The sequence below is a fragment of the Canis lupus genome, chromosome 24 (genome assembly GCF_003254725.2).
Source record: "Canis lupus dingo isolate Sandy chromosome 24, ASM325472v2, whole genome shotgun sequence".
In the NCBI taxonomy this organism is placed as follows: domain Eukaryota; kingdom Metazoa; phylum Chordata; class Mammalia; order Carnivora; family Canidae; genus Canis; species Canis lupus.
Window position 1 is genome coordinate 1,374,752 of NC_064266.1, and position 25,511 is coordinate 1,400,262.

The 25,511-nt window shown below is 40.5% G+C and overlaps 1 long non-coding RNA gene across 2 annotated transcripts in view; it reads right to left on the bottom strand.

The window, feature by feature from the left end:
* Positions 1-3,189: 3,189 nt before the first annotated feature.
* LOC112673487 (uncharacterized) overlaps positions 3,190-25,511 on the bottom strand; it is a 33,162-nt gene continuing 10,840 nt past the window's right edge. The window contains exons 2-4 of one of the 2 annotated variants that reach the window (XR_004808868.2): positions 20,488-20,761; positions 18,684-18,819; positions 16,189-16,330 (exon numbers count right to left, since the gene is read on the bottom strand). This is a non-coding gene — a long non-coding RNA (uncharacterized LOC112673487). Of the gene's footprint in view, positions 3,300-16,188; positions 16,331-18,683; positions 18,820-20,487; positions 20,762-25,511 lie in introns of those variants that run through there. The other variant, XR_004808867.2, reaches the window with a different exon arrangement.

The following is a 25,511-nucleotide window of genomic DNA, read 5'->3' on the forward strand; positions in this document are numbered from 1 at the left end:
AATTTTCATAAATGGTGTACCACTAATAGATCGTGATCATCTATAAACCCCATAGCAAATTACTCTTAATCCAGTTTGCTGTGTTGCCTTACCTGAGGGAAATAATACCCACCCTTCCTCTGGGCCGGCATACTGTTCACAGAGACTTCTTCAATATATATTAATCCCATCATTTATCTTTGTCAACTGAGAACAAAAATAATTTGCAGAAGAGTAAACAGAAGCACACAGAAGAAGGGAGCTCAGCATTATTAAACGGCAGAAAGCAGGTGCTCGCAAAGCCAAACTTATTTTTATTGCAAAACTTGAGTAATTCTCCTTCTGCATCTGTGCATAGTAAATACGAGCAAGGGAAAAATTTAATATTTTAGAGGAAACTGAAATCACTTCAGCTGAGAAATGAGGGCAAGCACTGGTGCTGTGGCTTGCTTTTTTAAAATCAATCTGAAAATAGGAGATTAATGGCCTCCAAAGGGCAGAAAAGAGAACAGAAGAGATTAGAGTCATGGGAGATTTTCATTTGATTTAAAAAATGCAAAATAATAAAATACACTTTTGATATTCACTTGACCAGATCAGGGAGTTGACTTGCATCTTCATATCAAGCACTGATGCTTTTCATATATATATGAAACTAGAACTAATATTCATTAAAAACGAATAATAATATTAAAATGTGCTAGTATTAAATTCAATAGTAACAACCAAGTCTTTTGGGAACCTGTGCCATTTACCCCCACTTTACAGGTGAGGACACCAGGGACTGGAAAGGTTTAAAAACACACCCAAGCTCACAAAGGAATTTAAGTGGTTGAGCTCGAATTCTAGACCTAGTCACCTTCTTCTAACCACTCTGCTAGTTCACTATTAAGTCCAGGGTGATTTTCAGATAGAGATTTAAGGGTTGCAAAATCCGTGCTCTTCCTATGGCTATGTGGTGGCTCATATAGAAAAGCATGAAACAAAATAAATGCCCTGGTTGTTTCAAAAACCCCAAGGACCCAGAAGAGTGCTATAACCCAGTAGATCTAGGAGAAATGTTCTTTTACTGCCCTCCCCCTCCAATCCTTCACCATTCCCTTCCGTTTCTTGTCTGGACTGTGGTTTATGCCTCATAGTTTGTTTCTCATATCTGCAATGTTCTCTACTGAGAGTGACTCCCAGCTGATCTCTAAGACATTTCAACTAAGAGATGATATAGCAGCAAGTAATGAAGAGCTTGTACCTTTTCCAACAACACCTTAGCCATTGGAAATGAAACAATAGATCAATAATGCTTATTAGCAGAAACAGAACATAGCATGTGTAACAAAAATGAGCAGAGAGCACTAAACTGGTAGTTAAAATGGGGGGTCATATGTTAAAGCCAAATGAGACTGAACTGGAAGACTATTTCAGTTACCCTCTGCAGAGCCAGGGTTGCGTGATGGTGACTCAGACACACTGCTGTTTGGTAATATATTTGTTCACTAATTCATTCCGTTAACAACAGCGTATTGAGGGCCAAGTGTGGGGGCAGCAACCAAGTGAAATAAAACAAATCATTTCAAGGGACTTGGAGTTTGTTTTGTTCCATATCTAATTAACACAAACCACTTAGACCAAACATAAAATTTATGTGCACACAAACAACTGGTCTACCTCTTTTGTCAATCAAATTAGAGTGGCAAATTAATAGATTTTGGCATTATGATAACTGCATCAAGCACTGAGTAACATCAGTAGCAAAGAGCAGAAGTAGACTTTTCCTGAGTTGCCAGTCTTTGTAGGAAAAATGGCACTTGAAGCTGTAATTGGAAGGACCTAAGCAAATAATATAACCAATCTTTATGGGAAAAGGGTTTTTCATTTGGAATTGTCAAATTTGGCAACATAAATTATATTATGACCCACTTGTTTAAATATCTGTACCATCAGGTCACTTCCATCAGGGTATTATGTTTATCTGTCATATGTAATTCAGAATATCCCAACTAGTGCCCAAATGTGTGTGTTTAATGACATGTTTTGCTCTTAAGAGAAGCTAGTCAAAGACAGGAATCCTCCCTGACTTTTACAAGGGCTGTGTTAATCATTAAGGAGCACTCCCCTCGCATGGGGTGCCCTGGAGAAGTGTAGGACAGATTGATGAAGGATCCTTGAGGGGCCTATCTTCCTGAAGAGTGGGATATGCATGCTATTGAAATGAGAATGTAGATCAATGTTAGGAAATACTGTGCTAGGAATTAAGACATAAATAGATTTTCTTACACAACCCTGGCTTGACTATCTGTGGGAGAGTACTCACATTCCTCCAAGGAGTCTGAGTACCCCAGTTTGATGGTCACTTCTGTACAGTGCATGGCACCATTGCTCTAGGGTTTGTGCTTTAGAAAACCAATATTTTCCATTGATGTGTTTGGTCCTCAGGGCAAGGAGTATGGAAAGAAAAAGAAAGCAGACGTGAATGGGAAGATGAGAAATGCCACGATGAATTTAAACTGTTGTACTGATGATTGTCCATGTGTGAATGTGATATTTGAAGTAGTGATTTCTAAGAATGTGGTGGAGCTGTGCCAAGGTGTGATGATAACCAGCAGCATCTCCACACTGCATAACAGAGGCTCCTGATGATGATGATGTGATGACAAATTGGCTGTGGCATATGGCCATTGCCTGGAGTTCTTGCAATTCTGTTACCAGGGTTGGCTAAACACACAGTGCAGGCCCTCTAATTATAAGTGTCTTTCTGAATGATTCACCCAGGCTCATCTTTGGAACCATGTAGTCACCTCCATCAGTCTGAATTCTGATATATGTTCATTATATAAGAAGAGCTATTGGTTTTGAACGCCTTCTCTGTCTGGTTCTTCCAAGTTCTCAGAAATAACTCATGGATCTTTTAACAGCCCTTTATGGTAGTTCTCATTGCTTCCATTATGCAGGTGAGGAAATTGCTGCACAGGGGTTAATTAGCTCACCCAAGATCATACAGCGAGTAACTGGATAAGAGCTTAAGTCCAGACCTGTCTCATGACAGTGAACCACAGGAGTTGCCTTGTGCAGAATAGCATACCTACTAACATGATTATATAAGAAACTTTTAGAGACTGTGTTAAGTTCAAATCATAATTCGTCTTGATGCCTCAACCAGACAAACTTATAATTGTTACTTTGGTTTAACAAATGTCATGTGGGTTCTATTAAGAATCACATTTTTAATGCTTTCATTTATTTTTTAAGTTTCAATTCATCTTCCCAAGAAGTATTTCTCAGCATCTATTGGGTTCCAGATTTTGTTCTAGGCATGAGGGATCCAGCTGGAACAAAGCAGACAGGAAATCTTGTCATTGACACAGACATTTTAATGGGGTGTTATTTATACTAGAAATGAAGTTTATTGGATAAAGATACATGACTTCACCTGGTTCCAATTAGGGTCAAAATACCATAAAATATATAGGGTTGGCTTTAGAATTTCATTATACATCTAAACAGAGAAAGAAAGATTTGATATTAGGGAAAGAGACCCGTGTGGATGGATTGCTTCTGGACAAATGATACATATTGCTTGAGGCTGGAATATTCCCAAACTATAAACTTTTGGTATTATACCTTTGTAGAACACCTATTTTCCTCAATATGGAAATTTCAAAGATGATTTAAAATTACAGTAAATATTCAGTCATAAAAATATTAGTTATAATATTATACAGATCTACCTACCACATATATTCTATAATTAACATTTTGATAGACTTGTTTGCTGTATCACATATCTGTTCCTCCACCAATCCATCATGTTTTTTGTGTGCATTCAAACTAATTTGCAAACACCCTTAAACACTTCAGCATGTATGTCATGCATATGGAGTCTATCTGTTCACAATTCTCTTTCCTCTCTTCCTCACATTTTTCCTCCTCTCCTTTCTCTTCCTCTTCTTCCTCCTCCTTCTTCTTTGAGGTAAAATTTACATAGAATAAAAAAAACAAATCCTAAGTGGATCACTTGTTGAATTCTGACAAATACATACACCTGAAAACACATGTATTTGTTTCAGCCCATCCCAAACCTGGCATAAATGAAATCATGAAAATCCAGGGAATTGGTTTATCAAGCCTTCCCACCCCCTCAATCGGAGACCAGTTTCTCTGTCATATCTCCATCTTTCATACTTATTTTCTTTTTAAAAATATTTTATTTATTTATTCATGAGAGACAGAGAGAGAGAGAGAGAGACAGAGACAGAGACAGAGAAACAGGCAGAGGGAGAAGCAGGCTCCATGCAAGAAGCCCAATGTGGGACTCAAAGCCGGGAATCTGGGATCACACCCTGAGCCAAAGGCAGACCCTCAACTGCTGAGCCACACAGGCGTCCCTTTCATACTTATTTTCAACTAGCTATTACTCCAACCCTACTGGTTTGATACTAACTCATTATGAGGTTATTAACTGAGATACGTCCTGGCTAATTAGATTTGTAAGGGGAATGTCTGGGGATTGTAGTTTAAAGGAGATACTTAAGACCCACACAACTAAAAGTATAAAGCAATAATGGTGGAATGGTTGACGTTGATAACCAAAATTTTTGACAAAAGCCTTACCAAAATCCCTCTCACGTATTATGACAACAACCACTAGTGTTTGGCTATCTTAACTTCCTGGCTTTGTTTCACTTTAGGAAGATGATATTTGTTACACACTGGGCATGGAATGGTTTGTTGAACTATACATCTGTGTTGGAGGAAACCCCCAAGTCTCCTGATGAGATTCTTCATTAACATGAACGTAACAATTTTACTTCTCTGAAAATTTATTTCAATCTGAAATCAGATCAGAGTGACGCTATTCATGAAGTTATGGTATAGACAAATTGCTATGAAGTGTGCTTTGGTGGAAGGCAAATTTCAGGAAGAATTGGTGGTTGAGGCTGTATCATATTGGTGGTTGAGCCCTTAGGTCAGTGTGATTCCCATGAAGCAAGTAGGTTTGCAGTAAAATGACTACTTTTGTTTAGTGTTTTGATTCCCCAAATGGAAAGGTTAGAGTGTTTCAGACTGCCTAGGAGTTACTGGGTGGTTGAAGTGGGGTAGACATGGAACCAGATAGCAGATTTCTATACACCTGTTTCATCCAAGTGAGGAATGAAGCTGGGAAACCCAAAGGCATGTCATCTGAGTTCCAGTCCCCATTTTGCCACTATTCAGCTCTGTGATTCTAAGTCACTCTTGGGACTCAAGTTTCTTATAAAATAAATTGATGTAATTTCAAATTTACAAATGTTTCAAGAATAATGCAAAGAATTCTCATATACCCTTTAGTCAAGTTCACTAGTAGTTCATATTTGGTTCCATTTACATTATCTATCAATCTATCCATCCATCCATCCATCCATCCATCCATCATCTATATATCTATCTACCCATATATCTATTTAAATATGCATACATTTTTCTAATTCACTTGAGAGTAGGTTACAGACATCATTTCCTTTTATCTCTAAATACTATAAGATATATTTTCCAAGAACAAGGGCATTCTCTTACATAATCATAATATAATGATTAAAATTAAGGTATCAAATATTTATACAACACTGCTATCTACCCCACAGTCCACATTCAAATTTCATCAGCTGTTCTAAATCCTTTAAGACCTCTGTGTGTGTGCGTGTGTACATGAACATGTGTGTCTATTTATTCACCACTCCAGAATCCAATGCAAGATCATACATTGCATGCAGTTGTCATGTCTCTTGAATCTTTTAAAATCTGGAATGTTTTTTCAGTCTTATCTTTGTCTTTCATGATCTTGTCATTTTTGAATTCCAGGCAACTTGTTTTGTAAAATGTTGCTCAGTTTGGGTTTGTCTGATATTTCCTCATGAGGAAATTAGTTATGCATATTTTAACAGGTGTATCCCAGAAATGACGTCTTGTTCTTGGTGCGTCATGTCAGGAGGCGCATGATGCCATTTGTTTCAATATCAGTTAGCTCTGATCACTGGCTTACCATGGTGTCTCCCCTGCCAAGTACTATTTTTCCCTTTGTAAGGTATATATTTTTGGGGGAGATACTTTGAGATCATGTGAATATTCTGCTCCTCAAATTTTTACTCACTACTTTTATCAGCTTTGGCAATTTTTGATTGTTTGTCTCTTTTTTCCTCAGTTTCCCTCTTTGCCATCTACTTGTCTTCTATGTCACTCCCTCGTTCTTCCACCTCGTTAACCCTCGTCGTTAGGACTTCTAGTTTGGATTGCATCTCATTCAATTGATTTTTAATTTCTGCCTGATTAGCTCTAAATTCTGCAGTCATGAAGTCTCTTGAGTCCTTTATACTTTTTTCTAGAGCCACCAGTAGCTGTATAATAGTGCTTCTGAATTGGCTTTCTGACATTGAATTGTAATCCAGATTTTGTAACTCTGTGGGAGAGAGGACTGTTTCTGATTCTTTCTTTTGAGGTGAGGTTTTCCTTCTAGTCATTTTGCTCAGTGCAGAGTAGCCAAAAGCAAGTTGTATTGGGAAAAAGAGAAAAAGAGAGGAGAGAAAGAAGGAAAGAAAAGAGAAAGAGAAAAAAAAGGGAAGAAAAAAAACGAAAGAAAAAAAAAGAAGAAAAAGAGAAAGAAAAAGAAAGGAGAAAAAAAGGGGGTGGGGGAAGGAAACAAATCAAAAAGCAAAACAAAACAAAACAAAACAAAACAAAACAAAACAAAGAACCACGGGGGAGTATCTTCTGATTCTGTGTACTTTAAGTCCCTTGGCTTCTCCTGGAAGTTGTCAGTCTAGCTGGTGTTCTGGGGGAGGGGCCTGTTGTGCTGATTCTCAGGTGTTAGCAGTTGGGGGAGCTGCTGTGCCCCTGCCTGGTGCAGGGCTCAGTGGGGGTTGTTTGCCCCGTGAGGCCGCAGGAGGAACAGCCCCAGTGGCCGGGCAGCTCTGGAAACCTGGATTCAGCTCCGGCAGGAACTCCGTCTGCAGGGCCTGGAGGCTCCGGGCGGGGCCGCTGATCTGCTCAGCTGGGGCAGGAGCTTCCTTGCTGTCCTGGGCCCTCCCGGCCTCTGCCTGTCCCGGGGGAGGCGGGATCCTGGGCTGTGTCCCGGCGCCCTGTGCTCCGGAGCCTGCGCTGGTGGATTCGCGCTCCCGGGCCGCAGCCCCCTCCGCGGAGCCGCCCCCGAGCCCCCCCGAGCTGCTCCGGGTCCTCCGTGCGCGCTGCAGCCCTTAGGGAGCTCGGCGCACTCTCCCGGGGCGCAGGTGCCTGTTACTGTCCCCGGGAGCCCGAGGGCATCCCCGCCCTCCTGGGTCCTGCTCCACCTCCCTGGAGCCCCTTTCCGCCCGGGAAGGTCGGTGCAGCTCCTGCGTCTCCGGGACGGGGCTCTCCTGTCCTGGGGACCCTCGCCCCGGCCTCAGCCCGGCTCCTCGCGGGGCCCCTCCCCCTTGGAGGCCTTTGTTTCTTTATTTCTTTTTCCCCGTCTTCCTACCTTGATAGATGCGCGAACTCTTCTCACTGTAGCATTCCAGCTGGTCTCTCTTTAAATCTCAGGCCGAATTGATAGATTTTCAGGATGATTTGAAGGTTTTCTAGGTAATTTGGTGGAGACAGGTGATTTGGGGACCCTACTCTTCCGCCGTCTTGCTCCTCCCCCTCCCCAGCTTTGGCAATTTTTGCCTGAATTAGGTGTTACTAAGATGGTTGCTAAATGCTGGTTATGGTTGTCTAAATCCATCATTCTTAATGCATTTATTAACTGCTTTTCTATTGTAAAGAAGAATTCTCTTCTTCCTCAATTTAAAAAAAATTATTCATTCATTTAATTATACCAGCACAAGAGTGTAGATTCTTATTTTATTCGAAGTTACACTTCGTAGCTGCCAGTATTAATTTTGATAGTCAAGTGTTATGATATTTGGCCAGGGGGAACCCCCTCATACAAATTCCTGTGTGCTTTTGGCATGTGTTATGGACTGAACTGTGTCCTCTCAAAATTTATACAGTGAAGCTCTAAGCCCCATTGTGACTCTGTTTGGACACAAGAAGGCCTTTAAGGGAATAAAGTTAAGTGAACTTATGAGAGTGGAGTCTTAGTCTAGAAGGACTGGTGGCCTTATAAGAGGAAGGGGAGACTCCACAGCATGCTGTCTCTTTCTCTCCATGCAAACATAGAGAAAAAGCCATGTGAGAGTGTACCCAAGAAGGTGGTCATCTGCAACTCAAGGAAAAAGACCTTACTGGAAATCAACTCTGTTGGTGCCCTCATCTTGGACTTTCCAGAGTCCAGAACCATGGGAAAATAAAATCCTATTCTTTTAGCTGCACAGTCTGTGGTAATTTCTTATGGTGTCCAGAGCAGACTAACACAGCATGCCCCCCATCATTCTTTGAGTACTTCTTTACCTTCTAGCTCATATTTCAGGCTCATTTTGACCTTTCTTCACCCAATCATTCCTCTGAAGATTCTGGATTCCTTTTAGTAGAAAATGATGGTTATATCTGAGATCTGGGTGCTAGGTATGTCTAATACTATGGGAAAACCATTGCTCTAAGGCCTTCCCAGTGAACAGAGATAGGGCACATCTATGCTCTTTCAAATGAAGATCTCCTCACACATGCTTAAATCTTCTCAACTTTAGTTTCTTGCAGTGATGTATGAGGTTCTGAGTCTTCAGTTGGTTCTGCTAATTTCTCACTTATCATATCATAAAGAGTTCAACCCTTATGTTCAGCGTGTGTGGAAATCTCTCAACACATACACACTATACATTTAAATACACACTCAATTTTGTCTGACACAATTACACAAATCCAGTTGGAGAGGCAGTAGGGAATTTATTTATTTACTTTTTATTTTTTTTAAAGATTTTATTTATTATTTATTCATGATAGAGAGAGAGAGAGAGAGAGAGAGAGAGACGGTCAGAAGGAGAAGCAGGCTCCATGCAGGGAGCCCAACGTGGGACTCGATCCCGGGACTCCAGGATTGCACCCTGGGCTGAAGGCAGGTGCCAAAACGCTGAGCCACCCAGGGATCCCCTATTTATTTACTTTTTAGTCAAACATTCCCTCTACATTTGAAAATCCAAATATCATACACTAGCAGGAGGCATTGTCAGATGCTGACAGATTTAAATGTTGTTGAAATAGGTGAAAAAAATAGAGAAGGATCTTATGAGAATAGGAGCACAGGAAGTCCAATCTGGGAGTGGAAAAGAAAGGAAGTTATAAAATGCTCAAGTTGTCCACATTGTCAGGTTTGGCTTAGAAAGGGATAACTTGCAGGGTATGGCTTTGTCTGGAGGAGAAGATATCACATACAGCGAGGACCTCTAGGAACTTGACTTGACAGCTACTGGGATCAGACATCTTCAACTGTGGGAGCACACCTGAAGTTACCTGCTCACTTCCAGCCAAGAGTATCAGGGGACAATTACCTCAGGACTGATAATAACAGAAACAAAGGATTGGTGACTTAGTTTTATCACTTCTCTATTGAAGAGAAGGGTAGGGCCCTTGGAAAACTGTGGTGCCTGCTCCCAAAACCATGCATATGAAAATGCACAGACGTACGCAGCCTTTTTGGGGGAAGGGGTGGAAGCAGCAGAGGGAGAAGGAGAGAGAGAATCTCAAGCAGACTCCAAGCTCAGTATGGAACCTGACGTGGTGCTCAGTCTCAACCCTGAGATTAAGACTTGAGCTGAAATCAAGAGTCAGATGGTTAACCGATTGAGTCACCCAGGTGCCCCCATACACAGCTTTTCTATCTGCTATGTTTGAATGTGATCACCACTCTCACCAATACCATGCAAAGGTACATAAATTTGTTCTCAAAATGTCCAGATCCAAGAATCCAGAAACCATTGTGAACAACACCCGTATTTTAATGAGGTTTATATTTTTGTTAACAATGTTCTAGTTGGTTTGAATTGAGACTACCAGCTCATTACAGGCATTATTCTTCACCTCCAAGATTTTGCTTAGAAGTCCCCCATTCCTTATCACCTGTACCCTGTCATTCCTGAACTTGGTCCCGGCTTTTCTATAACAACCCCTGTGGTGATGGTTAGTGGGGCTGCATGCAACAGATCACTCTTACCCGATTTTGCTCAAATCAAGTCTACTATAGGATAAATATTTTTTCCTGAATACACATGGAACTGTTGTTTGTTTTTCTCTGGAAGCCCTTTGTACAAAAAATAAAATTCTGCCTTGCATCTCAACCTCTGAGTCAGTTCCTAGTGTCTCCCATATCTTCTGACACTGGGAGTCCAGAAAAATATCAAGGTGTATCTTGGGCCCTGGCATGTGGCACATGGCCAGGCTAAGATGTGGGGAGTTGTGGGCCTGACCTGGGAATTTAGGACCATGCTGGGGCAGAACACAGGAGACTTTGGCTCTGAGACTGATCTCAAGCCTTTGTTCATTCCCAAGACACCCAGAATGGAATTTCACCCACATGTTTCCCATACTTCTCATCCCCATACCTGCACGTGGGGGTTGGGTGGACATAATATAACTAGACTTATATTTGTTTTTGTGTTCATTATGATAAATTCTCCCCTTTTCTCTGGCCCAGAGAAGTGGGTGGACATCTTCTACCTTTGCTACCATGAGGATCTTCAAAGATCTGCTCCAACTATTCCTCTGGCTCTTGCCTGTGTCAGCTTACACAAGCTGACCTGGGCCCCATTCTCTAACCCAACCTGTACCAAACAAAAGCACTCTCCTCAAAAATTAGCAGTTGTGATAGAGGGACTGACCAATGATCTACAACTTTGTCTACATAATGGAATTATCTCTAACCTTCTGAAAAATGTAAATGGTTCCAGCCCCAAAGATTCTGCCTCAATTTGTTGGGTAGGGGCCTTTAGGCATTTTCCCCATTGGATATTGTTTTCATGTTTTGTCTTTTAATTAAGAAATATTCCAAACATATAGAGATACATGGTTAATATATAACATGTATGCATCAACCTACCACCTAGATTTAGTGACATAATCATCTGCTGTAGACTAGGGAAAGAAGAAAGGAAGAAAAGAGGGAGAGAAGAAAAGGGAAGGCAGGTGAAAATTTTAAAGATAGAAAAGGAAATAATATATCTTAGTAACCAACGTGGGTCAGGTTCTAGGATCTGTGCTTTCTCTTCTCTGCCTCATTGAATTCTCATACAAGATGGGAGCAGGTGAAGAAATTACTTCTTGGTTTCCCAAAGTCATCCAGCTACTAGGATGCCCCTGATTTGATCCCTACCTGTTCTGGCTCCAAGCTGCCCATGGTTTTTCTAGCACTCATTCCAAAAAGAAGAGGAAGTGGAAGAGGAAGCCAGGAACTGGTAGACAGAAGTCTGTGCTCTTGGTGAAGGGACAACAGACCAAACATATCCTGTAGGGTCTGGCTGCCCCCACACCCCCAGCTCACAGAGGACCTTGAGCTACTGAAGGAAGGATGGATGAAACTGGTATCATCACAGCTGAGCTTTCAGACAGGAGAAAATTCAAGGGATGATCAGAAATATCCAATAATGTTTGTTTTAGATGGGGTTTTAGGCAGCATTTAGGCAGTTTTATTTTATTTTTATTTTTAAAGATTTTATTTATTTATTCATGAGAGACACACAGAGAGAGGGAGAGAGGCAGAGACACAGGCAAAGGGAGACGCAGGCTCCATGTAGGGAGCCAGACGTGGGACTGGATCCTGGGTCTCCAGGATTGCACCCTGGCCTGAAGGCAGCGCTAAACTGCTGAGCCATCCAGGCTATCCTAGGCAGTTTGTTTTTAAGAGGGTCTTATATCTGCTTTGAAATTGGTCAGGGGGTCAAATCTCCACTTCAGCTGCAGTTAAATGACCCCACTGCCCTCCAGTATGGGTGACTGGGACCACTGGCAGAATTTTTATCTCTTACACTTTGAGAAAGCAACAAGATTAGCCAAGAAGGAAAATAAATATAATAAAATGCTTAGTGAACATCCACTGGAATCTGCAAATGAGTTACAATGAAAAGGCAGGGAATGAATGTCCCTTCTTGGTGGTTTTGGGTACTAGAAATGACCTGCTGGAGAACACTCATATGCATGGACATCCCAGAACATTCCCTGTCGCATGAACAAAGTACAAAGATGCAGAACCATTCATGTGGAAATGATTACAGGTCAGGTCATCCCTGAGTTTGGTCACTCACTGTGCTGGCACGGGGGCGGGGGGGGGGGGGGCGCGGTGGAATGCTTTGGGATATCCATGCCCTCCACCACCAACCTCTTCCCCATTTCTTCTCTCTTTCACTCCTTCTTTCCTCTGGGCATGAGCTTATTTCATCAAATGACAAATTGCTAACAATGTTCCATAGAAAATCATTGTTCTCATTTTACACTAAATTCGATCAAGCAGTTGAAGCTCAAAAACGTGATGCTCATTGAAAAGAGCAAGCTGTAGGGGCACCTGGGTGGCTCAGCCAGTTAAGCATCTGACTTCAGCTCAGGTCATGATCTCAGGGTCCTGGGATCAAACCCCAGGTTTCATTCCCCACTCAGCAGGGAGTCTGTCCTTTTGCCCTTCCTCCTGCTCTCTCTCTTTCAAATAAATAAATATAATCTTAAAAAAAAAATAAAAGAAAAAAGCAAGCTGTAAAAGGATGCAAACACAGGAATACCATTTATGGAATTAAAAATACATGAGAAGGGCTTTCAGGTGCTGGCAGCGTTCAGTTTCATGACCTAGTAGTGTCTATATGAGGGTGCTCCTTTTGTGAAGGTACATGCAAGTGTATACTTGGAAAGGGCACTTTTCCACATCTGCATTATACTTTCAGAAGGTTATAGTACATTATATGAATAAATACACTAACCAACGCTATGTATCATTGATGGACATGTGTGTGTGTGGTTAAGCATAAAAACTGAGGCTTGGAGAGGTAAAACAACTCACTCAGGCTGAAATTGAGATGGCAATCGTCATCTGATACATTTCAAAGACAGGGCCTTTCTGCAATACACGATGACTGTGCTAAGTAGGTATGTTGCATCAAACCAAGGAGCAGTGAATGCCCACGAGACAACTAGCCTATGAACTCACCCCGACTCTACTCAGAGCTAAATCATAAAATAAAACTGAGGCATCACTATTCATATGTGAGCTCTGTAAATGCCATCGATATTCTTTTTCAGTTTTCTATTTTTAACTTTTTTTGTTATATATATAAATAATTTTTGCTAATTTTTATTGGAGTTCGATTTGCCAACATGTAGTATAACACCCAGAGCTCATCCCATCAAGTGCCCCCCTCAGTGCCTGTCACCCAGTCCCCCGTCCCCCTGCCAACCTCCCCTTCCACTACTCCTTGTTCGTTTCCCAGAGTCAGGAGTCTCTCATGTTTTGTCTTCGTGTTTTGTAAAGTCTTGTACAAGTCTGATGAGATAGTATGGAGGGAAATGCGCAGAAACTGAGAACATTGTCGACATAGGTGAGGGAAATGACTGATAACCAGGTCTGTCCCGTCAGTCATCTGCCTTTAGTCAAAGAAGAACCTGTTGTCTCTACCGGCTACTCTCACTCTCACCAGCAGAGGGGGTCTATACCCCTTTCTGCAGGCAGGGGCTTAACACACTCAACTAACTCTGAGACTGTGATCTAATTCGATCTTCGGGCATCCCTGGGAACGAAGTTAAATAGAACAAGTTGAAGAAATTTGGTCTCCTCTTATCATAAAGAAGTCAAGACACAAGGGATTCAAACCCCAGGTCAGACAGCCCTAGACCAGGGCAGGGAGAGTGAGCCACAGACCCAGGATTCCCTGACTAGCTGTGCAAGAGCACCACCTACAAGCAAGCTCACCTTTCTGCTCTGGGTCTGTATATTGATTCAATTCTTACAGGCTTTCTTAAGATGTGCATTTCCTATGACTGAAAAAATTGTCCTATATATCCACAATGTTACTATAAAGTAAGAAAATTTAACAATGATACCATGCTTTTATGCAGTTCAAAGTCTACTTTCAAAGGTCGTCACCTGTCCAAACAATGTCCTTCTAAGCTATTTCCTTTAGTCCACCCATGGTCTAATCACACTTGCATCCATTCATCATGTTTCTTTAGACCCCTTTAATGTGATGGAGTCCTTCAGCCTATCTTTGCTTCTCTTGCCCTAATGTTTTTGATGAATAGAGGCCAGTTATTTTGTAGAATGCCACTCAATTTTCTCCAATGCCTTTCATTTCGGGCAGGAGAATCACAGAAGCAACCTGGTGTCCTACTCAGATCATCTTGGTAGGACCTACAGGATGTCCATCTGTCCCAAGAGTGATGGTATTAACTTTGAGCTTACTTAGTGTGCGGTTCATGCTGGATGAAATGACCTTGTGCAGTTCCCACATTTAGAAGGCTGATTCTGGATACTCTGTGGGCTTTTTTACTTTGAGGGTTAGGAACACTATCAAGTGGATGCCCCTTTGCCTTTGATGTATACCTTTCAAATATTTGCTAGTAACTAAAGAAGAAAAATAAAGATTAACAGCAAACCAGATTCGCTTAGTATTTCTTGACAAATTAGATAGATGGTCTAATAAAGGACAGTTTGAAGGCCATATATAAAATGGTTTTATTTTTTAAATGGATGAATATTTAGGATAAGCAGCAAATTTTAATATTCTATGAGACTCTAACCTGACGCAGGTACAGTGCATTTGCTAAAGAAAATTTCCAAGGTTTCTTTCCTCAACCCCCCTACTTTTTCCTAGTAAACTGCAATGTGTGGAAAGACCATTAGGTGGCACACTGGCTCCAGTAGTTTTATCAGCAAGGGCCCCTCTGGGAAATTCTCTTGCTAAGTAGAAAACCCTAGTTGCTCAAGAAGTCAACTCAGCTCTCTGCACCTAAAGAGAGTAATTGGTTTGTGAGAACCTCTCCTTGCATACATTTTGAGCTGGGGTTGGATTCCTTTCCATGAGAATGCTTCCTTCCTCCCTTACTCTGATTTCAAATTTAGACAATGTAAATATTTAGATGCGTGATTAAAAAGAGGGGGAAAAGAATATAAGGGACACAGTGGAAATGTAGTGTTTAAATATTTGGAGATGTTTTGCCTCTGTTTTGGAGGTAAAGAAATACAAAACAGAAAAGAAGCCTGGAAATACTGGAAAGTCCTGTTTCATACGTGGGACCAAGCACTAGTTGGGGGGGGGGCGTTGGGGTTTACAGGAGGGGACAAGGGAGAACAGAAAGTCTTTCCAAGATCCCTGTCCCATCCACACTAAAGTCTCATGGAAACGCTGAGTCTTTAACCTGTAATAATTTGTGTTGTGGGTGTGAGAGAATCTGTAACTAAATTATTAATTATTAAAAGTCGGCAAACTGAATTCTCATGCTTCTAACGTAAGTGGCAGAATTCTCCTGCCTGATGCTTTTCTTTCGCCTGGTTTTGCTTCTCGCACACTGAAAACTGTAAAAATCAAGGACGAATCTATTCATAAGATGTCACCGTACTATTTAAGCTGGCTTTTATAAATGCCATTTAAAGCTTGGCCAAAGTTCAAAGGTACTAGAAATCTCCTACATAATGTCCAGAGCAGGGATCCCTGGGTGGCGCAGCGGTTTGGCGCCTGCCTTTGGCCCAGGGCACGATCCTGGAGACCCGGGATCGAATCCCATATCAGGCTCCCGGTGCATGGAGCCTGCTTCTCCCTCTGCCTGTGTCTCTGCCTCTCTCTCTCTCTCTCTCTGTGACTATCATAAGTAAATAAATAAAAAATTAAAAAAAAATAATAATGTCCAGAGCAAGGTATGGACCAGATTATGTTGTATTTGCTGAGTGTTGCTCATATTCTTGACTTCTGATGATGATGTCATAGGAGCCACTTAAATAGGGAAGTAAGTCGTTCTCAGAATTTCTGTGGCAGGCCACTCACTGCACCCCCGAAGTGGTACAGAAGGAGACTCGAAGCGATGGAGTAACAATACAGTAATCTCTCTGCCAAGATCACATGGCCAGGCAATTCTGTACAAATCCATGGAACACTTTGCAGGCCCAACTACAAAGTCACCTCAGCAGTTCAGACACTAGAGAGCAATGTTTCGGACTATGTTAGGACTTTGGTCTTGGCCAATAGCTTAGAAAAGAGAAAGAAAGAAAGAAACATAAATAAATAAATAAATAAATAAATAAATAAATAAATAAATAAATATTGTTTTTAAAAATTTCATTTATTTATTCATGAGAGACACACAGAGAGGCAGAGACACAGGCAGAGAGAGAAGCAGGCTTCATGCAGGGAACCCGTTGTGGGACTTGATCTCCGGACTCCAGGATCATACACTGGACCGAAGGCAGATGCTCAACCACTGAGCCACCCAGGCATCCCAAAAATTTCTTAATGAAATAAAAAAACCTCATGAGTCCTTTTTTCCTCCCTAAACCCTCATGTTATTGTAATGGAAACAAATAACTTTTGGTTCTATTACTATAAATAACTATTAATATTTTGATAATTTTAAGATGAATAACAACAAAATCCTTTTATATTTGACAAATGATAGTATATATATATATATATATATATATATATATATATGCAAATCCAAGGACTGATTCAGACCCTCAAATGCACAAATGGATGTGCAATTCTACCAGTAACTTTTGCTTCACCAGGGATATTGAGGACTAAGAACAATATTTTTCATTTGAGTTAAGTGACAGTTAGTAGTAAGTCAATACTCATTATTTCAAGATAAAAAAAGTCCCCAAACTTGCTCTTTGTTAAGGAGTATAGACCTTTGCAAGTTCTATCTGCTTCCATATCTCCTATTCTACAAACATTGTGGTTCTCAAAGTTTGGAGCATATAAGAATGATACAAGGAACCTGCAGAAAAGGTAGAGCCTTACTGTGTTGATTTGGGTGGACAGGCCCAGGAAGCTGCATTTTAACATGCATACCAGGATGTGTAAGACTGCTTTAAGCAGTAGCCACTTCTTATAATTGATCATGCCTCATGGGCATGTCACTTTCAAGTTTACAGTGCTTTTAAGGCAAAATCATCTAACACAGAAGTTGGTTTATTATAAAATGTTGATTATCTCACATAATTGACTGAATACTGTACCAAAAGTGAAAAACAGAATGGTTGTAAACATATTGGCTTTGACCCTCGTGATGGCAGGGCTGATGGAGAGCTGGAGCTCAGGCCACTGCCCAGGATCATGAGAGTGTCGAACCCCCGGAAATGATCCACATTCAAAAATCGAAGTGTGGTTTCTACTGAATGTGTTTTGCTTTTGCACTATTGTAAAGCAAAAACAAAAACAAAAACAAAAACAAAAACAAAAAACTACTTAACCATTATAAGTTGGAGACTATCTATATATTAGAAATATATAATATATATTTCTTTAAAAATATATATTTCTTTAAAACCTAGTTCTCATCCTTCTCACTTTCCTCAACAGTAGTTACTCAGAGCCTCTCTCTTGTCTGAAAAAAAAATCTTTCCTGAATACAAAGTGGATTCATGTCTTTTCTTCCCTGCCTTATTTACTTTTTTGATCCATTCTTTTATTTTTGACCAATAATTTTACCTTGTTCCCATTAAATTAGCCTCATCAGCTGCTCTGAGCTCTACTCAGTACTCTGATTCTTCTACACTGACCAGTTCCAAGAAGCTCTGGGACGATTCAGACACCAGTGCAGGTGGAGCTGGAGAGCAGAGGAAGCTGAATAATGCAACACGGGGCACATCTAATGTACATACTGAGCTCAGGGGAAGTCATTTGGACAAAAGCTCCTATCACCAAGAAGTATTTGAAATCATTAGCTTATGCTAGTATCACTCTTTCATGAGTTGGATATTATTAACCCCATTTTCCAAATGAAGAAACTAAATTTCATACACAGTAAATACATTCTACTGCCAGACAATAAAAGTTCCAATAACTCCCATCTGCCAGACATATTATTCAAACATTTTTCTAAAAATGGTATTGTATACTGAAAAAATATTATTTTTGTGTGATATAGCCTATGGAAATGATTTCCATAAAATATATAATGAAATTTGAATTTAGCATGACTTAATATTAGCTTGATTTGCTATTCATGATTTATAAAACAAATATTTTCTATTAACAAGATGACTATATTAATTTTCATAAACTACCTTCATCTCATATCCCTTACACTATTCTCTTTTGAATATTGGCTTTTTCTTGTATTTTTCTCTATTTCTACAAAACATGAGGCTGTGACACTGATGAAGGCTTGCTTCAGGTTGATACAAGCAAGGCTTGAAGTCATTGTATAATCACTCATAGTTTTGGGGATCTGAGGTATACAAATTTTTCTACATAGCTTGGAGCCATGGCTGTTATCATGTGGCCCACCATTCACTTTTGCTTTAAAGGAAAACTTTGTTAGAATCTTCACTAGCAGATCAATTTAGATTGGGAAGAAGCAATCATACCCTCTGAGAACCTACTGGTGCAATGCAATCCCACTCGAAATTACCACAGGAACTTGAAAAGCTGAATCTAAAATCCATGCAGAGCTATAAAAAAGAAAACAAAACCTCGAAACAACTATACAGTCTTATGTGGGAAAAATTGCCCCATTAGAAAATAATGCCTACTTAAAGCTATAGTAACTAGGAAAATGTTGTATCACTGCAGGGATAGACAGAGAACAAAAACGAAAGCAAAACACCCACCATGAATGAGTTCCCAGAAACATACCTATGCATTTATAAGCAACTTAATTTGAGGCAGAGCTGGTTCTGTGGATCAGAGGTGACAGAAAGGGCTTTCAACAAATGGTGCAGGATGATTAGTCCTTCATAGGAAAATGAAGTTAAAACAACCTTGCGCCGTACTAAAAACAAAAGATGGGTTAAAGATTTAAGTGGGAAATGTAAAACACATTCCTTAGCAAATAATATAAGAGAATATCTGTATGACCTTGGAGTACATAGGAGTTCTTAATTTTCAAGAAGCACAAATTATAAGGAGAGAGAATCATTCAGTTATAGTTTAATTACAAAGTAATATTTTAAAAAAATATTTTATTTATTTATTCATGAGAGAGAGAGAGAGAGAGAGAGAGAGAGAGAGAGAGGCAGAGACACAGGCAGAGGGAGAAGCAGGCTCCGTGCAGGGAGCCTGACGTGGGACTCGATCCCGGGTCTCCAGGATCAGGCCCTGGGCTGTAGGAAGCGCTAAACCGCTGAACCACCTGGGCTGCCCAACAAAGTAATATTAATAAGAAATTGAGGGGCACCTGGGTGGCTCGGTGGTTGTGCATCTGCCTTCAGCTCAGGGCATGATCCCGGGGTCCTGGGATCAAGCCCTGCATTGGGCTCCCCAAGGGCACCCTGCTTCTCCCTCTGCCTGTGTCTCTGCCTCTCTCTCCACTTCTCTCATGAATAAATAAATAAAATCTTTTTTAAAAAAAGCAAATGGCAGCACAGATAACTGTCATTAAATCCAGCCTCTCCAGTGATTTCTTTGATGCCAGCCTGTGCCCTTTCAATGCATCCTCCATATCTCTCCAGGGAAATCTACCAGACGCTCAGGTGTCCTTTCTTTGGAATCCAGTGCCTGACCACAGATAAGGAACCCTGGTCTCATTGGCTCCATTATGTGGTCCCTGCTCCCCTCTGTCACAGCTCGGAGGACAGAGACACTGAAGATGAGAGTCCTGAGTGAGATGCAGTGTGACCCATTCTTGCTGTGTCACCTGGTGAGTCATACTTATTTACTCCAGTGGTAAATAAGCAAAGTTCCTCCCATGTCCATCTTACCCAGCTTGCTTGTGGGCTCTTCTGTGGGCAAACACTAGCAGACTCCTTAGAGCATGGAAAAATCCAGCACTGAATGGGCAAGGGCATGGCTCAGTGGGTAACGATGGTGATGTGGGCAGAAATGTGGTGAACAGATGTCTGTCCAAAGCAGAATGAAACAAGTTAGAGAAAAAGTGCAAATGCATGAATTAAACAAGTGATTGACAGTAGCAGAGAATTTGCAAGAAGAAGATTGGAAAGTAAGGAAGAAGTGTATTAGATGTGTTTCTAAAATAGGGATCCATGTAGTAGAAGGAAATGATCTTTTCATATGTGGGGTAAGCTACAGATAAACCCAAGGAATAATTATTTAATTTCCAAGCAGAGCTCCGAAATAGCATGAGCCATTTCAAGAGGTTGGATCACTTAACAATGGCATGTGAGTGTCTATATGGCACACGCCATGCAGCTATGTGGTGGACAATGTTCCCCGAAGGGACAGGACTTAGACCCAAAACCTGATGTCATGTGCTGTCTTGCTTTTTTTTTTCTTATTTTGCTTCAAGTGTTCAAGAGTTAACCAGCAGTACATTCTTCTCATCTCAGCTCCTCAATCATTCCTGGGTTTCTGATGACATGGTATGTGACTGATGTTTGTAAACACAGTAAATAGTTTTTTGTTGTCGTTTTTTGGGTTTTTTTTTTTTTTTTTGATACTCTTAGGATGTGAGGGTTATCTGCCAAGATGTTTGTTAACCTACTGATTGCCAGGTTGATTCAGCCAATTTGGCTGGCTGGGTGAGTGTCCCCTTTCTCCTTCGCTGCTCCATGTGCATCCCTCCTAAGCCTGTGTGCTTTGTCAAAGAGGATCACCTTCCCCAATAGATGTGAACTGTTCTTTGACGAAAGGTATACCAGTGCCCCCCTGCTAGAATATCCAAATAAGTTCTCAAGGTCCGTTTGTGGGAGAATGTAGAGTAGTCAAGCTTCCAAGTCTCCATACATATCCAATGGGCACTGCATGTGGCAGTCAGCCTTAAAAAAAAAAACAAAAACAAATAAATGAAAGAAAACAAAGATACTTAAAAAAACACCATCACTTCTACTGGTTTAGAAGTCATGCATTTAAATGGGAGTTGATTTAAATATTTTCATTTTAAAATACCGCCAGTTAAGACAATTAATTTGCTTTCTAGCAATTCTGAAATGCTGTTTTGAAATGGTCTGAAATGTTCTGCGATGCTCGTAAGATATTTTGCTAACATTTTAATGACAGCTCACAAATCAAACATTTACAGTTTGTTGAGGGAGAATACGAACATTTCTCCATTGGTGTTTGTGTGTGTGAGGTAAAGATATGGAAGTAGGGGTAGAACTTGACATTCCTAGTTTACGTCCTTGCCTTGTTTTTACATCTTTTCCACTCTCAGTCCAGTGAGATGAGCCCACCCCTTAAAAGCAAGCCCCATTACACAAGGTCTATTTTAAAGGGCCATCCCATAAAACAATGTGTGACAGGATTAGAACACCTGCCTTTAAAAGCACTTCCTCCCTGTCATGTAGGACTTGATTTAGCACCGAGGCACAGGATTTCCCTGACAGTCTGAGTACCTTATGAGGCCTGAGTACAGGTGCAAAACAGATCTTCCCTGGACTGTGAGCTGGGCTTTAAGCAGAGTACAGTGAAGTGTCACGGACTGTGGCCATTCTCAGTGAAGAAATCACTGGGGAGGAGGAGGGATGGACCAGGGTAGCCAAATTTTCAGGGCTGAGTGCAAATTTCCCTCATTTATACAACAGCAAATAAATATCTGTCTGGTCAAAGAAGGTGACTGTATATACAGGTGTCTACTTGGTGATCCCTTATTTTATTTGTGTACATGGAGAGGAGGCTGTGTAGAAACACAGATGTGCCTTTGGGCCCATTGGCCTTATTCAGTGTGAAAAATGTAGGTCCCAAATCTTTATGGAGAAGAAGGGAAGACATTTTCCTTAGACCCCAAGTCATTTCAATCACAGGCCCCTAGATGGGCTCCTGAAAGGACATGGTGCCTCAATTTAGATCACACAGTCCTGGCTTGTCTTCCTGAAACTAGCCCCATGTGCAAGCCCAGATGCACTGCAGAACCACGTCTTTAGTAATAATGACTCAAAATTTACTTATCCCCTATGATTGGTGAGCTGAAGTTTGGACACAGAGCTTACACAGCATGAACTGTGAGGTCAGGGTAACTTAACTAACTTGCTAACTGCACATGTTTGGGAAAGTGATGTGACATCTCTGAGTCTCAGTGTCTTAATCTTTAAAATGGATGTTATACTACCCAACCAATCAAATGGATGATATCTGAGAGCACTTAGCAAGAGCCTGTCACATAGTAATTACTGATAACTAGCAGGGCTAATGGAATTACATTCTTACTAATGGTCTGACATTGTAGGGATGGACCACATTTGTTGTGTGAATCCTGATGAGAATTTTAAGGAGGTTTTGTGTATTCAGTAGGAAAAAGAAATGATTTTAGTTTACACAGGCTGGTGAGGGAAGGGTAAATAGTGGCCTCTGCCTCTCTGTGGGCCAGTTCATACTATATTGCCCTCATCTGTGTGCCTATAGACCCAGGAAATTTAATAGCTAGAAGGCCTTTTGAGGCTAACTAGACTAAATGCCCTCAAACTAGAGTAGTGGTAACTCCAGGAGGTACCCAGTGTCTTTTGATGGAGGATATAGGCATGGAGACTTTTATGATTAATCAAGTTCAATTCCTGATTTACATGTGAGCTCTTAGCTAAAAATCAGTATGCATGAGAGTAAACCTGCTGGTAAGCTTACCATGCTTACCATTCCCACATTTCCTTTCAGAGGAAATTCATGCATTCAGTATCCACTGAGGAGTAACCTCAGACACTTTCTAAATGTTCAGGACACAGGGTGCCTGGGTGGCTCAGATTGCTAAGCATCCAATTCTTGATTTCAGCTCAGGTCATGATCTCAGGGTTGTGAGATCAAGCCCCAAATTGGGCTCCATGCTTAGTGTGGGGCCTGCTTGAGATTCTCTATCTCCTATTCCTCTGCCCCTACCCTCACTCACTCTAAATAAAATAAATATCTTTTAAAATGTTCAAACACAAGAGTAGACAATAATCCCTATGAGAAGACAGACAATAAATGAGTTAAAACCAGTAAAATCAGTTGCTTTTTCCATGGAGACACATACTAAGGAGGAAAAATGAAGCAGGGGAGGGGGGATTGGAAGAACTGGCAGGGGAGGGGAAGTTGTAATTTTAGACAGAACATTTGGAAAAGATCTCACTGAGAGAGGGACATCTGAGTAAAGACCCTGATGAAGTGAAGGTGCCTGCCTGCAGATTTCTGGGATAAGACAATCCGTGAGAGAAGGTGCAGAATCTGTGTGTGTTCAGGGATGAGCATGGGTCTAACTGAGGAACTCACTGGAAGGAAGAGAAGAGCTTCTGGGGAAGCATTATCCACTCTCACAGAGCATCCTTTTACTTTGGGATCTTGCCCAGTAGAACCAACTGGGAGAGTGCCATGCATTTCACCAAGACTGCCATTGCTAGGTGGACCTCAGTCAGAAGACGGTCCAGCAGGACTTCACATCTTTGGGTTTGTGCTTGTCAGTCATGGAGTTAGTTGGAGAGATGTTACCCTTTGGGCTGCTTGCTCTGAAGAATGTGACACTCTTTGAGAATGTGGAGAAACAAGCCAGAGCCCAGGGAGATTCCCTGGCAATGAAATGCTCCCTGCCACTGGAACATGGACTAGAATACAAAGAAGATTCTTGTGAGGGTAGGTGGATCTGTAACCCTGAATGAGCAGAGGACTTTGCATGCCAGACAAATAGGGGGTCTGAGGACAGGACAAAAGCAAAAGAATGATCAAAGACACAAACTCATTGCTCAGAAATGATGATGTAAAGTTGATAGACAACTTGAAGGAAAGAGAATTTTTTAAATTTTATTTTGCTTCAGAGTGAACACTGGTTAGGGGAGCAGACACCTAGAATGTTTGGTGCAGGCAAGATTCTGGAATAGATTACTCATTCTGCTTCCCTTTTAAAAGGAATCTGATCACAAGAAGCTAACATGGGTTTACTGAGAAATAGCAATTTCACACTAACCCTTATTTCTGTTTCTTTAAAGGAATACTGGATTAAACCATATAGTGGTCATTATATTTTAAGGAAACTTTTGGCCAAAGATCAGAGAAGATCCCTCTTTTCTTGCTAAAACCTAAATTAATCAATAGGCTTTATTTATCAGGGGGTGAATAAATAATACATTTAAAAAATCACAATTCTAATAAAAAATAGATAACAAATCACAATTCTTTCCAATATAATTTAAAGATGATATTAATAAATACTTAGCCCTCTGTTAGAGAGATATTCCTATTTGATGTTCTCAAAGGTGTGAGCAAAACTTGGGGCTGACTTTACCTCCTACCTTTACTCCTTTCCATCCTAAGAATGTAAGAAAGAAAGAAAAGAGGAAGGAAGAAGGAAGGAAGGAAGGAAGGAAGGAAGGAAGGAAGGAAGGAAGGAAGGAAGGAAACAAAGAAGGAAGGAAGGAAGAAGTTCACCTAAGGCAGTGGTTCTCAGAGTGTGGACTCCTGACCTGCAGCATCCAAATTACCTAGAAGCCTGTTAGAAATACATATTCTCAGGCTCTACCCCAGACCTGCTGAGCAAGACACTCTGAGGTGGAGGCCTTGCAATCTGTATGTCAATGAGCCCTCCAGCAGATTCTGATCCCACTGAGTCAGAGAGCCACAACTCTATAGTCACAGACACCATGGGATACTTATGTAAGTTATCTTGTATAGTGGAAAGTCCTGGTCCTGTTGGAATCTGCTGTTAGCAAGAGTCCAATAATTCCTCTTTGTCCATTGCTAAAGAAGGCATTTTCACCCGACAAATAAATGGCCAAGAGGTCCCTGTGGCCTGCTAGACTACAGTTAGATATTTGACAGGGTATTTAATGATGCATTTTGGAAAATATGGGGAAATGAAAAATTTTGGAAAATATGACAATTATTTGGATCAGTAATGAGATGACAGACTAAATACCATATATACTGAGAGCACTATCAACCCATATAGAGGACTCCAGCAGTTGACTCATGGCTCCGAACCCTGCCTCATTGATTTATGTGTTTTATTACTAACCTACATAGAAATTCTCATGATATGTCTCTCAGATTATCTAATAATGCACAAAGTTAATTGATGACATTGTCTAACAAAATTAGGATTCAAAACACTGATAAACTGCTGCAGACTGTTGGCAGGAATGCTTTTGTTTTGAGTGATGAGCATGGTTTTTTTACATTTTTTTATGTTGGAGACTGTAATGTGATGACCCTAAGTAAAAGAAAAAAAAAATGGTGATGAGTTGACTCAGAAACTATGTTTGCAAAGAATTCTCAATGGTATTTGTTACCATAAAATATAAATATAAATATATTGAAAATATATTTGAAAAAATATATTTGAAAAAATATATTTGTTATTTTTTAAAAATAATATTTTTTAAAAATATATTGAAAAATATATTAGAAATATACTGAAACATATTTCAAATATATTTGAAAATATATTGAAAATATATTCTTTAAAAAATATATTTGAAAATATATTAAAAATATATTGAAAAAATATAAATATTCTTCCTAAAGGAGGAATCATGAGACATGGCAGCCACACATTTGACTTCAATATTTGATTTCTTTACCGGAACTATTGGGTCTTAAATGAAGGTCATT